The sequence below is a fragment of the Phaenicophaeus curvirostris genome, chromosome 20, assembly GCF_032191515.1.
Source record: "Phaenicophaeus curvirostris isolate KB17595 chromosome 20, BPBGC_Pcur_1.0, whole genome shotgun sequence".
NCBI lineage: Eukaryota > Metazoa > Chordata > Aves > Cuculiformes > Cuculidae > Phaenicophaeus > Phaenicophaeus curvirostris.
Genome location: NC_091411.1, coordinates 5,571,870 through 5,584,513, shown reverse-complemented (window position 1 = coordinate 5,584,513; position 12,644 = coordinate 5,571,870). Strand labels below are relative to the sequence as shown.

At 42.5% G+C, this 12,644-nt stretch overlaps 1 long non-coding RNA gene across 1 annotated transcript; it reads right to left on the bottom strand.

The window, feature by feature from the left end:
* Positions 1 to 6,442: 6,442 nt before the first annotated feature.
* Positions 6,443 to 8,240, bottom strand: LOC138729305 (uncharacterized). The gene is made up of 3 exons (XR_011338867.1): positions 8,137 to 8,240; positions 7,079 to 7,203; positions 6,443 to 6,520 (listed from the first exon to the last, which is right to left on the bottom strand). It is a non-coding gene; the product is annotated as an uncharacterized lncRNA (long non-coding RNA).
* Between the last annotated feature and the right edge of the window lie 4,404 nt (positions 8,241 to 12,644).

The following is a 12,644-nucleotide window of genomic DNA, read 5'->3' as shown; positions in this document are numbered from 1 at the left end:
TATTGCCAGACAAAGGGAAAAATATATATTTGAATGTGGCCACCAGATAGGCCATTGCTAACATCTCTACAATAGAAAAAGACATTGCAGAATAAAGACATCACTGGTATTATCAGGAAGCTAGGTGTGGGCAGAGAGTACTGAAGTGTTATCACACATTACAAAAATTAAAGGTTGCCAGACTTGACTTTGGCCACACTGGTGTAAACTAAACTAGCTTCCATGTAAAGAATTGAACTATGTTTATTGTAACCTGTAACTTCATTGCAGTTGAAGAACAAGTAATGGATAGAGATCCCAGAGGCCATTACATCCAGTCCCCTGTTATCACGGGCAACTACATCACATAAAGCCACTCGTAAACTGATCAAGTTTCATCATAAAACTAGTCAGGCTGCTGCTTGCCACCCACTCTTCCTGCTGAAGGCTGTTCCAGAGCTTCCCTCCTCTGCTGGCTGCAAACCCCCTTCCAGCTTTCAAACAGAATTTATTAAATGGAATCCATTTCGGCTTGCTTTCTGAATGCACAATTTTAATCCAGCTGGGAGAGGAAGCAGAGGATGGTGGGAATTTTTTACATTTCTTTTGTTTCACAAATCTGGGATAACCTTCCCCAGATATAGGAAGCACACCACACAGATGAAAGTTAGGGATCAGTTTTCAATTCATACCTTTCCTTCTTATGCCTGGTGTGCGGGTAACGTCACTGCAGCTGCGGAGTTTCTGCTATTTCATTTCAGTCTTTTCTTCGAAGATCACTTTCTCCCAAGCAGAGCTATTTCTTCGTGGCGAGACTCACCCTACGACAACAAATAGCAAGAAGAAAATGTCTATGCCCATTGTTTGTGCACAATCCCAGGTGAACCACAATAAATGTACAGGCAGTTCACTCAGAAGGTGTGCATAGGATCACCAGGCCAAATGCGAACATAATTAAATCCTGTGAGGGTCACAGTGAATAGAAAGATGGGTTGTATCTGCCTCCTCGACCCTGAATATGTTATGATAGTTTAACACGGAGATTAGACTAGACTTTACCCATTCAGGTTCATCTAACTATGATACTTCATATTGGATGCACCATAATTTTGACCAATTGGGAGCTGGGGACAACACGAATGCCATCATGAGTATGGCTGCATCAGTAGCGAGCTGGAAATGTGCATCTGTACTGCTCTTCAACCTTAGTCTGCACCCACCACAGGTGACAGACAAAACCCCTCTCAGTCTTAGCCCAAACTCATAGCAGGTTACAGCCTGGTCTATCAAGACATGTCCTGGGTTTGGATCCTCCTGAGCACACTGTGACTATGTGTACTCAAGGTTTCAAAGCCTGGTATGTATATTATTTTTGTATCTGCACAGAAATAAAACAATTTTTACTAGAATTTTCACCTTGTTCAATATGAAAAATATCAAAGGATATACGGTTTATAAAAAAAAAGCTTAACAAGCAAGATTTCTCAAGAGGATGTGATCAGATGAAAGGAGAACTTACTTCTGGACTTCCATTTGTGTGCAATAACCACTCCATTGTTTTGGCTGGGTTTTTTAGGGCTAAAATGACAGTGATTAAGAGGTTCATTTAGTGAGCTTATGTTCCTTCCTTCCAGGCATGCCGTCCCTGGAGGAGTTAAATTGGAAATCCGAAGAGGCTTCTAACAGTAGGGAGCTCAGAGGAGGTGTGGAGAGAATATTTCAGCAGTTTCCAACTGTGGCAGGCAAGAGATTTCAAGAGAGGAAGCAGAAGGTGGTAGCCTCTGCCCAGGCCTAGATGGCTTCAGGGTCTTGAGGGCGAGGAATGGGTGTATCCATGGACCTGATCCTGCTAAAACACAGTAAAATAGGTTCATGTACTTTCTTCAGAAGCTTCCTAAGAGAGTTTTGTCTCAGTAATAAGGTAATAATGACAGAATTTAGGTAAAAAAATGTAAAGACTCTCCCTCCATCCCTGCTGCTCCATCAACTGCATTTATTTTTATTTTTTTGATGTTTGCAATGTCTGTAACAGAAAAATAGATTGTACAAGCTCCTACATGAAAACTTAAGCTGTTACTTTGGTAGGAATTAGTCCCGTGATGCTAGGCATGCTGGCCCCAAATCAGTGTGGTACTTAAGTATCTGCTTAGCTCTGAATATACTGTGAAGCGCTTTGCCTTGAGCAAGGGCAAGTGGATTGGCAGTTTACAAGGCTGAGCCTTATGAAGATGAATCACCTGGCTGGGGTTATTAAGACCCAAAGCTGGATGCAGGGTATTTCCCTTGAAGCAGGAGTGTTATTGACAACGTAGATAAGCCCAAGATGACTCTCATGCACACACAGAGCAGTCTCCTGGCTTGCCCTGGAAAAGAGGAGCACACCTTTAAAAGAAATGCACCTTCTCAGCAGACACCACTCCATTCTAATTGTGGAGAACTCTTATCAGGCCGCCACCAATAGCATCAGCCCAAAAGGTTGATACTCAAGTATGAAATGAGAAAAACCTCTAAATCACAGCCCCCAAATTCTTATTCACAATCTGGACCCAGCAGCTACAGGAGGAATAAATAAACTCTTTTTGCTATACTTTTCTTTCTTTCTTTGTCTCCCTCAGACTAATTATTCAAATAGATTCTTTTTTTTGGAGGGAGGCCTTCTCTCTTTTCTCCTTCCTTCCCACAAACCTTTGCTCTTCAACTTCCATGTCCCTTCATTACCCTTTTTATGTTAACATCATCTTAACCTCCTGTTCTTCTGTCTTGTTTTTTTTTTTCTACCCTGGTCTGCCACTGCAAATCAAATTCTCCTGCTATTGTCTTACTTCCATTCCTTTTCCTAGAGTGTGTTCCAGTCTTTTCCTCTCCTCCCTGCCAGCTTTTCTCGCTCTGGCTCCAAGGCTGTGCGCTCCTGGGCTCCAGGGAAGAGATGTGCAGCAGCTGAAACCAGAAGCCTGAGCCCTGATGCCTGGTTGTGTTCTTCTGGAGCTCCAGAGAGTCTAGCCAGTTAACAAGGACATGGGAGCACACCTGCCCCTAACAGGCTTTGAAAATTGAATTCAGCAGTGTGAAATGGGTCAATAAAAATAAGAAATAAAATTTATGCCAGCGGTTGTATATTTTTGACAGCAAATAGCTTCATAGGTTCAAATTCTTTCTTTAGTTAGGAGGCTCCCAGCTCTTGGCCAAGTAAATAGGCTCTGCAGCATGAAGAAATGAGGTGACAGAGTCAGACCAGGGGACAAGAGCAGTTGTTGAAGGCAACTGGGACACCAGCTGCTTACATATTGTGGGTAACGCTGCCTGATGTGTCCATCATCAAGCCAGCCAAAGAGGTAATAATGTATTTGGATTTAATTTTTTTTACTGTGTGGAGATTATAAAATAATGTCAGAGCAGGGGGTGTACATAATAACTCGCAATAAAAAGCAAAACTGCTGGAAGATTTTCCCTTATAGGCTTATTTTGTCAAGTATTGTTCCACATTTACTTTTTGCCCTCTTAAACTAAGAAATAGATCCTCCCTCTGCATTGTGAAAAGCACCTTTTGAAGACAAGAAAGAAAGAATGGAAATAAAATAGTAAAACATAAAATAAACCTTGGAGCCTGTGCCTCTACTCCCAAGTGAAAGGAGGTTTCTAAGGGGAGAATTAGTGATTCAGATTTCTCAACAGCATTGAAGATGAGCTGCGCTACTGACTCTTTCTGATCAAAAATGACGAGGCCATTTTCCTCTGTGACAGAAGATGATGGTGATAGAAGATTTTGAAATAAGCCTGAGAACAACTACCAACCTCCCTTCAGCTGTTTAGTCAAATGAATTCTGCAAGTAGTTCGAATTACTCAGATCAAGGCTTTACCAGCCTGGCTTCCATCCACATCCCAACCATTGCCTGGAGAGGACAAATCCTGCTACAGCGAGGAAACTGAATTAAGCCGACACCATCAGGACCTTAAAGGGACCTGTGGCTGTGGCAGACATTTGGAAATTGTTACTGCTTCTCATCCAGCTCACTGGAGGAGAGACAGCAGAGCCCAAGGGGAGACACAGAACAGACAAAGGTCTCAGAGAAGGGTTGTTGCCAGGAGAAAAATGGTTTGACTAACATCTGAGGGATCCAGCCTAGTTGGCCATACCTACTGCCAAATGACATAGAGCTAGTATATTTTTCTACTTTAGCATTCTTCAGATGTAGATGACACTTGTTATATCGCATCCTCGGAAACCTTTAGCCTGAAAGCAAACATGTTGCTTTCCAAGATACTATTGACTTCAGTGGGAACACGAGGGTGTAATTTCAGCTAGCTTTAATTTTGCGAGAGAGCAGTGATCTTTTATTTTCTTGCGTGGTGAGTTTCCAGTGTCCAGTGCACATCTTTGTCACTGCCAAGGACCACTGGCCTTATTCTGCTCCAGCAAAAACACTCAGTCAGCACAGCAAAGTGAACTGAAGGTGTTGATTTTAATTTGGATGAGAAATGAATTGCAATAAGATCTCCACCAGCAGCCCCCTACGGCTCAGAGATATTTGAGTGAGGCCGGCACTGAACAAGGGGAAAAAAATAATAACAGGGGCCTTGCTGGATGCTTCCACCTCCTCGCCCCATGACTGTTTATTAAAGGTGAATTCCTGAGGGTGTTTGGAATCTACCTCTGACTAGCAGAGATAATAACATTGAAAGCTTTGATTAGACCAGCCTGAGCTTTCAAATTTCTGAATCTATATGAGTTTTTGAACTCCTGGGGTGTTAATATATCCAGGTGAGAACATAGACAACTAACCTGTACCTGTCAACCACTCAGATAACCACAGTCAGAGCTACAGGAGATGATGCAGATCACAGGATACCCCCTCTCGCACCCCTTAGGCTCCTTCCATTCCCCTGTGTGGACCCACAACCTCATTTCCAAGACAGAAATAACAGCAGCAGAGTTGGATGTACCCTCGTCTAACATCTCCTTCCACCTCCAGGTTGCTAGGGTTGGTGACTCCCATCCTGCCCTTGCTACAGAACAGTGTCCACCACTCAGTATTTTGGAAACCAGCTAGTTTCTGCACTACCAGGACACAGGTTTGACCCACACCACCAGTGGCAAGTTTAAATACACATCAGTTGAAACTGCAGACCACTGAAAGTGCCTTTGTCTCAAAAAAGGGCACTTCTATGGCTCTAGGAGACCTTGTAGTTTGACGAATATGGGGACCGTAAAAACATCCAAGCATGAGAAATGCTCAATGAGAACTGGTGCCTGGACACAGAAAGACAAGACAACCAGCATCTAGCTTCATCGACCTCCTGAGTCTTATTTGGGTCACCTTTGAGACAAACAGTCAATTAATAAATCCTTCCAGAACCTAGGGCTGAAATCCTGAGAACACAACAAAAAAACCAGCTCATGCAGAAGGACTGAAGAAGGGACCTTGCCAGCTCTTCCCAGCATGAACCTTGTGTAATTAATAGGCATTGTAAATGAAGCAAAGCCAACATGACAGTCGCAGCTGGATTGCCTTCTTTGCTGAGCTTTGCTTCCTTCTGACCAACTGCAGACATCAGCATCCCTTCCTTTTCTGGGTGCTAGATACATCTTTGAAACTTCCTGACCAGCCCAGCTCAGGCCTGGTCTCTTTTATATCCTAACCAGCCTTCTGCAAAACTAACATCTCTGCCCATTTCTTGCCTTTGCTGAGCCACACTGGCACTAAGCATCCAAAGGCTTCTGGTGACCTTGGGTGACTACTTCTTTCCAATCCTGTTATCGCTCTCTGCTGGATTGCTTGCTGCTGCAGAGTTCCCTTAATGCCAAGCAGAAAAAATGGATCAGGTAGAAATGCAGGGAAATAAATTCACAGGCTATTATGATGGAAATAGTTCAGCTTCATTCAACTTCATTCAAGCACAAAGCAGAAATTTGCAGTGCCTACAGTGCCTCCTCACTGCTCCACCTCATAGAGAGCTGAGAACTGGTAACTCTGCACACCTTTTGTTCACATGACCAGCTTCCTAGTTCACTCAGCAAAAAAAAAAAACAAAGTGAGTGGTAAAGCCAAGCTTTGACTGCCAAGTTCTCCTTTCTGCATGCATGTAGAGCATTAACAGCCCTTCCAGTGGCATGATGTATCCCCTCCTTTCTCCTACCCCTTCTCTGTACCCCTTCCTTTGTCCCAAGACCTTTCTACATCTCTCCATGTGCCAAGCATTCCTGATTTTATCTCTCTGCACAGCAATCTGTTCCCCGCCAAACTTCTTGTATAGGAAATCCAAACCATTCCCTGTACAAAATCATTCCAATTTGGAGGTCTCCTTGCTCAAGCCTGAAGACGTGTCAGTCTCAAGATGTCAACAGTCCTTTTTAATGTCTTTATTCCTCCATCCTTACTCACTGCTGTGAGCAACTTCATCACAGTCCAGTGGGTCTCCTTGGCTTCCTTGGAGCTGGTAGTGTCTGGAGTGGTTTCTGGGCTGTGGAGAAACAATACCTGTGCCTGAATATGACTTGTAGCTCAGAAGGAATCTCCACTGAGACACACTGGATGCATCGCCCTATAGAGGGACAGCATAAAACCAAAGCAAACAACTGCATTTGGGGCAGCTGCAGGAATTGCTTAGAGGTAGCTAGTGATGGCAATAATTAAAGCTTAGCATCTTCAGTACAGCTCCCGTCTGTGCTGATTTCTTCTGTCCATTTCCATGCTTTCTTACTTCACCCTTGATCTATCTTATGAAGTCTGCGTGTGCAAGTGTATGTCCCCTGAGTTGCCAGCCTGACAGCCCCTGATGACAGGTTGCTGATCCTATGAATCACAGAGCTCTTAAGCCCTTTCTCATCCCTTCCAAACACATCCCTTCACTGAGGATGATGCAGTGAGCTTCTTACATATCTCTCTGTTGCCTGGTTACCTGGTTAACACTGATGACAAATGCTGGATGACAGTTTGTTTAACACTGGTTCCTCCATGATCTGGGCTCCAGACTTCTCTGTGCCTAAATCCTGCAGTGTCAAGTCTTCAGATGCTCTCGTTCATGGTGCCTTTCTCTAGGAAGAAGCCTACTGCACCCTGTGTTCATTTTAGTGTATCCTGTAATCTCTGCTTGAATTACCTTGTCACATTGTCACAGACCAGCTTCCCAGAATCCCTCAAAAAAAAAAAAAACAAACCTATGATTTAATGCTTCCATTCTCGAGAAGGCTGTTACAGGAAAGATGCTTTTTCTCTCTCCTTGCACTGTAAAGTAGATGTATCCATATATCATTGATCCCCTACCTTATAAGCTCCTAGTCTCAAGGAGAGATGTCTATCTTTATATGTTCCCATGTCACTTCATACAGTGGATATTGCCTCACTATCTCAGCTATATTATAAAGGCATAATATTAGTAATAATGAACATAACTGCCAAAAGACTCCTTACATCACTCATATGCAGATGATTCCCTTTAAAACATAGGGCACCTCTCTTTCATGTATTGATTGTGTTGAACACAATGTAGCTCCCATAATAAAAGACATCTTTAAACCCAACTTTCCCTCTATTTTGAAAATTAGAAAGGGTTTTCATATTCCTTAGTTTTAGCTTCTTCCTGTGTTCTGTGTTGCAGAATCATTTGAGCTGTTGAGAGAATACACCTAATTTTCTAACCCCAGAACTCCTCAGAGAAGACAACTCCAGTCACTAAAGTCTCCCCTGGCCTGGCCCAGTGTGACCTTATTGTATCTCCAACACTTCAGAACACCTCCCTCCTCTAAGTATCAGTCATCTCACAGCCAAAAGCACTCTACTGCTGAGTGGTCTTTTGGAGAGAGGTGTCTCAGAGGCTCTTTGACAGGCATTTGTCCAGCTGGCAAGCGGACTGACCAGAATATATTTTATACTTCTGGTGCTGAAGCCCAGAGCTTTTGGATGAATATGTGCTTAACTATTTATAATTGACCTTTGCACAAAAGAACATGAAATTTTTATAGCCTAAAGCCTCATTTATTAACTTTACTGGAGTGTAAAATATTGCTGTTTGCTATAAATTTGTACTACGACAAACAATATATATGCTAATTAGCGGCTGTGCAGCCATTCGGGGGCGTACGTGCTCACCAGTTTTTTCCAACAGGCAACAGAGAAGAATGGAATAGACAAATGACAATTGAGTAGTTTGATAGTCACTGCTCAAACAATGAAGTCTGAAGAGGTGAATTAATGGTGTTCATTACAACAAGTCCATTTCCTTTTCATTTCCTTTATAAATTAGACCAGGTAACATGCTGTGTCCCTGAGAGAGCAGATCAGAGGCAACCTGCTGAGATGCACCTGCAAACTGATCGCTCTGGAGTTCTTTCATCAGTCCTTACTCAGCTCTCTCCTTCCTTTGCCTTCCTTCAGCCCACCATTCATCTTCTCCATTCTACCTCCTCCATTTCCATTTTTCCTTTTATCCTTTCCCTTATTTTTGTTTTTAGCACTACTTCCCCTTCTCCTTTTTTGCTCCTGTCTCTCTTTTCTTCTATTTTTCATAGAATCATAGAATGCTTTGGGTTGGAAAGGACTATGAAGGTCATCCAGTCCAACCCCCTTCAGTGATCGGAGACATGTTCAAGCCTTGAGGCCACACAGAGCCCCATCCTACCCGACCTTGAATATCCCCAGGGACTGGGTATCTACCACCTTTTTAGGCAATCTTGTAAAGAAGTATTTGGTTTTAATCACAATAATATAAAAAATCAGCTCAAAAAATATCAACATCAAAGAAATTCCTTCATATTTTCCTTTGAAGTAGACATATATAAGCCCTACTCTGAAGCCCACGGGAGAGAATAATATGCCCCAAAATATCAACATCATGAGGCAAATGGACATATCTGGATTTTAACTTAAAATAAACTTTTTAGCATTTTTCAACAATTTTTTAACCATTTTGCAAAGAAAAAGTGTTTATATTTAAGTTTTTCTGCTATCAGTTGTATTGGTATATTGAAATATCTTTGTGGGACAAAATTCTACATGTGAAACAGACCTATACCCTATTACAATGTTAAATAAAAACATTTCCCTAAGCCCACAAACTTTCTGCTTCCTGGGGAATGACATAAACCCTGCTGTGAATCTGTCCTTGGGTATTTCTAAAGGTAAATAAACAACAAAATACTTCATTAACCAAACTGTTGTGTGTGGGGAAAAAAAGCTAAGTTCATAAATCTCTTTGAGTTTATACATATTAAAAGAAAAAGCTTCCTTTAATGACTCTTTTTCATATTTTTCTCCATTAATTTTAACAAATTTTAAATGAACACAATAATGTACCGAAAGCTCCAGGGTTTTTCAGTTCTAACACAAACACTTTGCAAAAAAAACAGAGGGGTTGTTGTCTCCTCAGTCAAAGACAGACTTTAAGTTAAAGATTGGGTTGAAGAAAAGAATTATTCCAATGAGCAGGATGTGCGGTTTGGGGTTGAAATGTCTGTTGCTATTATAGAGACATCTTTTTATGTACAACAAATGTCCCCTCCATACCTCAGTTTACCCATAGAAGAAGGGAAGATGAAGCATTACTGTGATATACCTGAAATAGAAGCAACTTCGGACATCCAATGTCAGGTTTTCATGGAAGTGAGAGGATGGAGTAGAGGGATGTCTTCCTATTGGAGTCTAGTCTCAACCTAGTTGAGCAGAAGTGTGGTCTGGGTGGTCTGACAAGGCAGAGGGCCACTCAGTCTCCAGGCTGCACTATCACCAAGGCTTCAAAGGGTGCACGCGGTTTGGTTCAGGATGGAGCTGTGAGGGAAAACATCAGCATGAGCAGAGATAACAGTGTTCAAACACCCACTGCCTTCAGAGATTATTTTTTAAATTGCTGTTCGTGAGAAAAATTATGGGCCAAATTGTCTGCTTATGTAGCTCATCTCAACTCCAACAGAGTTATAGTAGGGGATACATCGACTGTATCCAGAGTAACTCCAGCCTTCCGTGTTCAAACAGCATGAGAACAGCTGAAAAAAATGCATGAGGTTTTTGTAAGCACATTTTGAATTCTTCTTTGTGTCCTCTGTATTTTAAATCTGTAGGATATACTGGGATCATGAGGATGGGGAGGGAGTTGTGAGGTTGGGATTTTTTCAGCTGCATCTACAGGAAAAAAGCACTATATATTTACTTACACAATAAAATGACTATTCTTTAATACACACCTCAGAGAACTGGAGATTCACCTGGAAGACAAAAGAAAGTTGGCACCATTGGTCAGTGGGGTGAAGCAGAAGATGTCTGGAACAATTATGTATGGGGTAATAATATGTAAATGCATGCCTATTAGTCCTCAGTATCATAGAATCTTAGAATGGTTTGGGTTGGAAGGGACCTTAAAGATGATCCAGTTCTACCCCCTGCCATGGGCAGGGACACTTCCACTGGATCAGGTTGCTCAAAGCCTCATCCAGCCTGGCCTTGACCACCATATTATCACTCTGTTTTACATGAAAGTAAGCTGGAGATCTCTGTGATCTTATTGGTATTTCTCCTTTTCACAGCATCAGAAAGGAGATAAATACTTAATGACTCAAATTCTTACTTTCATCAACCATTGGACTGGCCTAAATCAGAGACGTGGACCTGGCAACCCCAGCTCCTTCATCATGTCATTGATGTGATATTGTTTGCTACATTAAATTTATCAAGAAATAATTTAAAATATCCTCTCTTCCTTTTTATTGTCCTATAGGAACTTCATTATTCACATGCCCATATATATATACACATATATGAGTATAAACTGAGCTTTATGATCACTTTCATTCCACTTTTTAGGCAAAAAATATATCAGTGAAGGCATCATCGTAAAAATATTTACCCAGTTCATTCCTGGCGTATAGTGCCATTGATTTCAGTGAGATTGTGGAATTTGGCTCACTGGTGCTTCCCATGAAGTCCTATTCAATAAAGAATCTGGAAAACATCCTTATTCACATCTTACACAATCATAGTGTGGTGGCAAAGCCATTAGGACATTTTCTTGTGGTGTCGGAGCTGCTGATTCAAACTTTCTCCAGCCTTATGCAACCCTCCTGTTTCACCTCTTCGCGGGACAGCACAGCTGGAACTGGTGAAGGGGAAGATGCAGTAAACCTTGTGCAAAGGCTCCTTCAGCACAGCTCCCATAGTTCTGCTTCTGCACCAGGACTGCCTCAGTCAATCCCTTCACCAGAGGCAGCTGAACGTAATGCCAAATGCTTTGTCATTCGCTTTCAGTTGCAGAAAGTGGGCTTTATATGTAGTTTTATCCCCAGACAAATTAATAATGACTAAGATTGGAGCGGCTCAGCCAGCTTCAGAGCTGGACGGCTTTTCTGGATCATATTCAGCGCCTAACATGCCTGGCAGCAGCATCCAGGTTTTAACTGTTGCGAGTGAAGGGACCGCTTGTCTTGACTGGTCCCACACAATGATTTTGCTGCCACTGCTAATATTTGAACAATGTGTTTGCCAATTACGTTAATACAAACAAGTCCCCTGAATCCTGAGGAAAGGCTGTGCAAACCCAAACTGAAAGAGATACTGGCGTCCTGGCTACTCTGCAGAGACTCACACTACAAGGCAGGCAGAGGCAAGACAAGGACAAGACAGAGTAGCGAGTTTTCTGCCAGGAGGCACAGTGTTGGCTTAGCCAGGCTTAGCTTGGCTAAGTGATGGGTGCCTCCTAAATCTCAGGCTGGAATATAAATAGATACATGGGATATCAGTGATTCCTGGCCTGGGAAGTGCTTCCCAGAAGTCAAACAATGACTGCTTTCATTTGATTTCTGCACACATATCCATTCTCAAATTTAATTTGTCCAGGTGAAGCATAAAGATAGTTTACACTTATTTTCCATTTTAAAGTGATCTGCTCTAGTGTCAACGGTTGATAACCTTTTGCTTCTCTTAGATGGTTTCTTGATTAACCTGTCCTCATAATCACTCATCTCTGCTTGGTTTCACCCACTACAACCTTCCATGAGGCCCTGCTGATCTGTTGACCTCTAGTCTGAATAATCAGAAACTCCTTATCCAGGAGGAAAATATCATCTGTAAGTGCTTAGAGTGTGAGGTTGGGGAAAAAAGCTTCCTCCAGGATGTGGGGAAGCAGTTGGAGTGTCTAAGGTGGAGAGAAGGGAGCATGCACAAGGGAACGAGGACATGCAGGGTAAGCTGGCAGATAGCATTCATCTTTTTTACCTCAGTGTCCCCGTATCAGTGGACAAGACCAGCAGGAATTATGCTCCTCTTTCAAAGGACGCTGTGCTTCCTGCTCCCTTCCTCCTCAGATCAGACCTGAAATCAGAAAGTAGCCTTGGGAAGCAGGTAGCCTCGGTGCGCTGCAATCCTTCCAGGTCTTGCGAACACACGTGGATGCCCACGTGCACATCCTCACATTGAAAAAGGGCACAGATCTTGCCTCTGCTGTTCTTGTGAAACAGAAAATACTGCACAGCTGATTTAATAGCCTTAATAAGTCCCATTTGGTGCTGTTTAGTAGCTAAGGCTCATTGTTACAGATACGCTCATACACTTCTCATCATTAATTGCCACCTGCTGCCGCCACAATGCACAGGTCACACCTCCAGGAAGCAGAAAGCCAGTTTCACCTGGGCTCCATCCCACAGCTGGGAATGTTTTTATAACCCATCTTTATCCCTGAGATA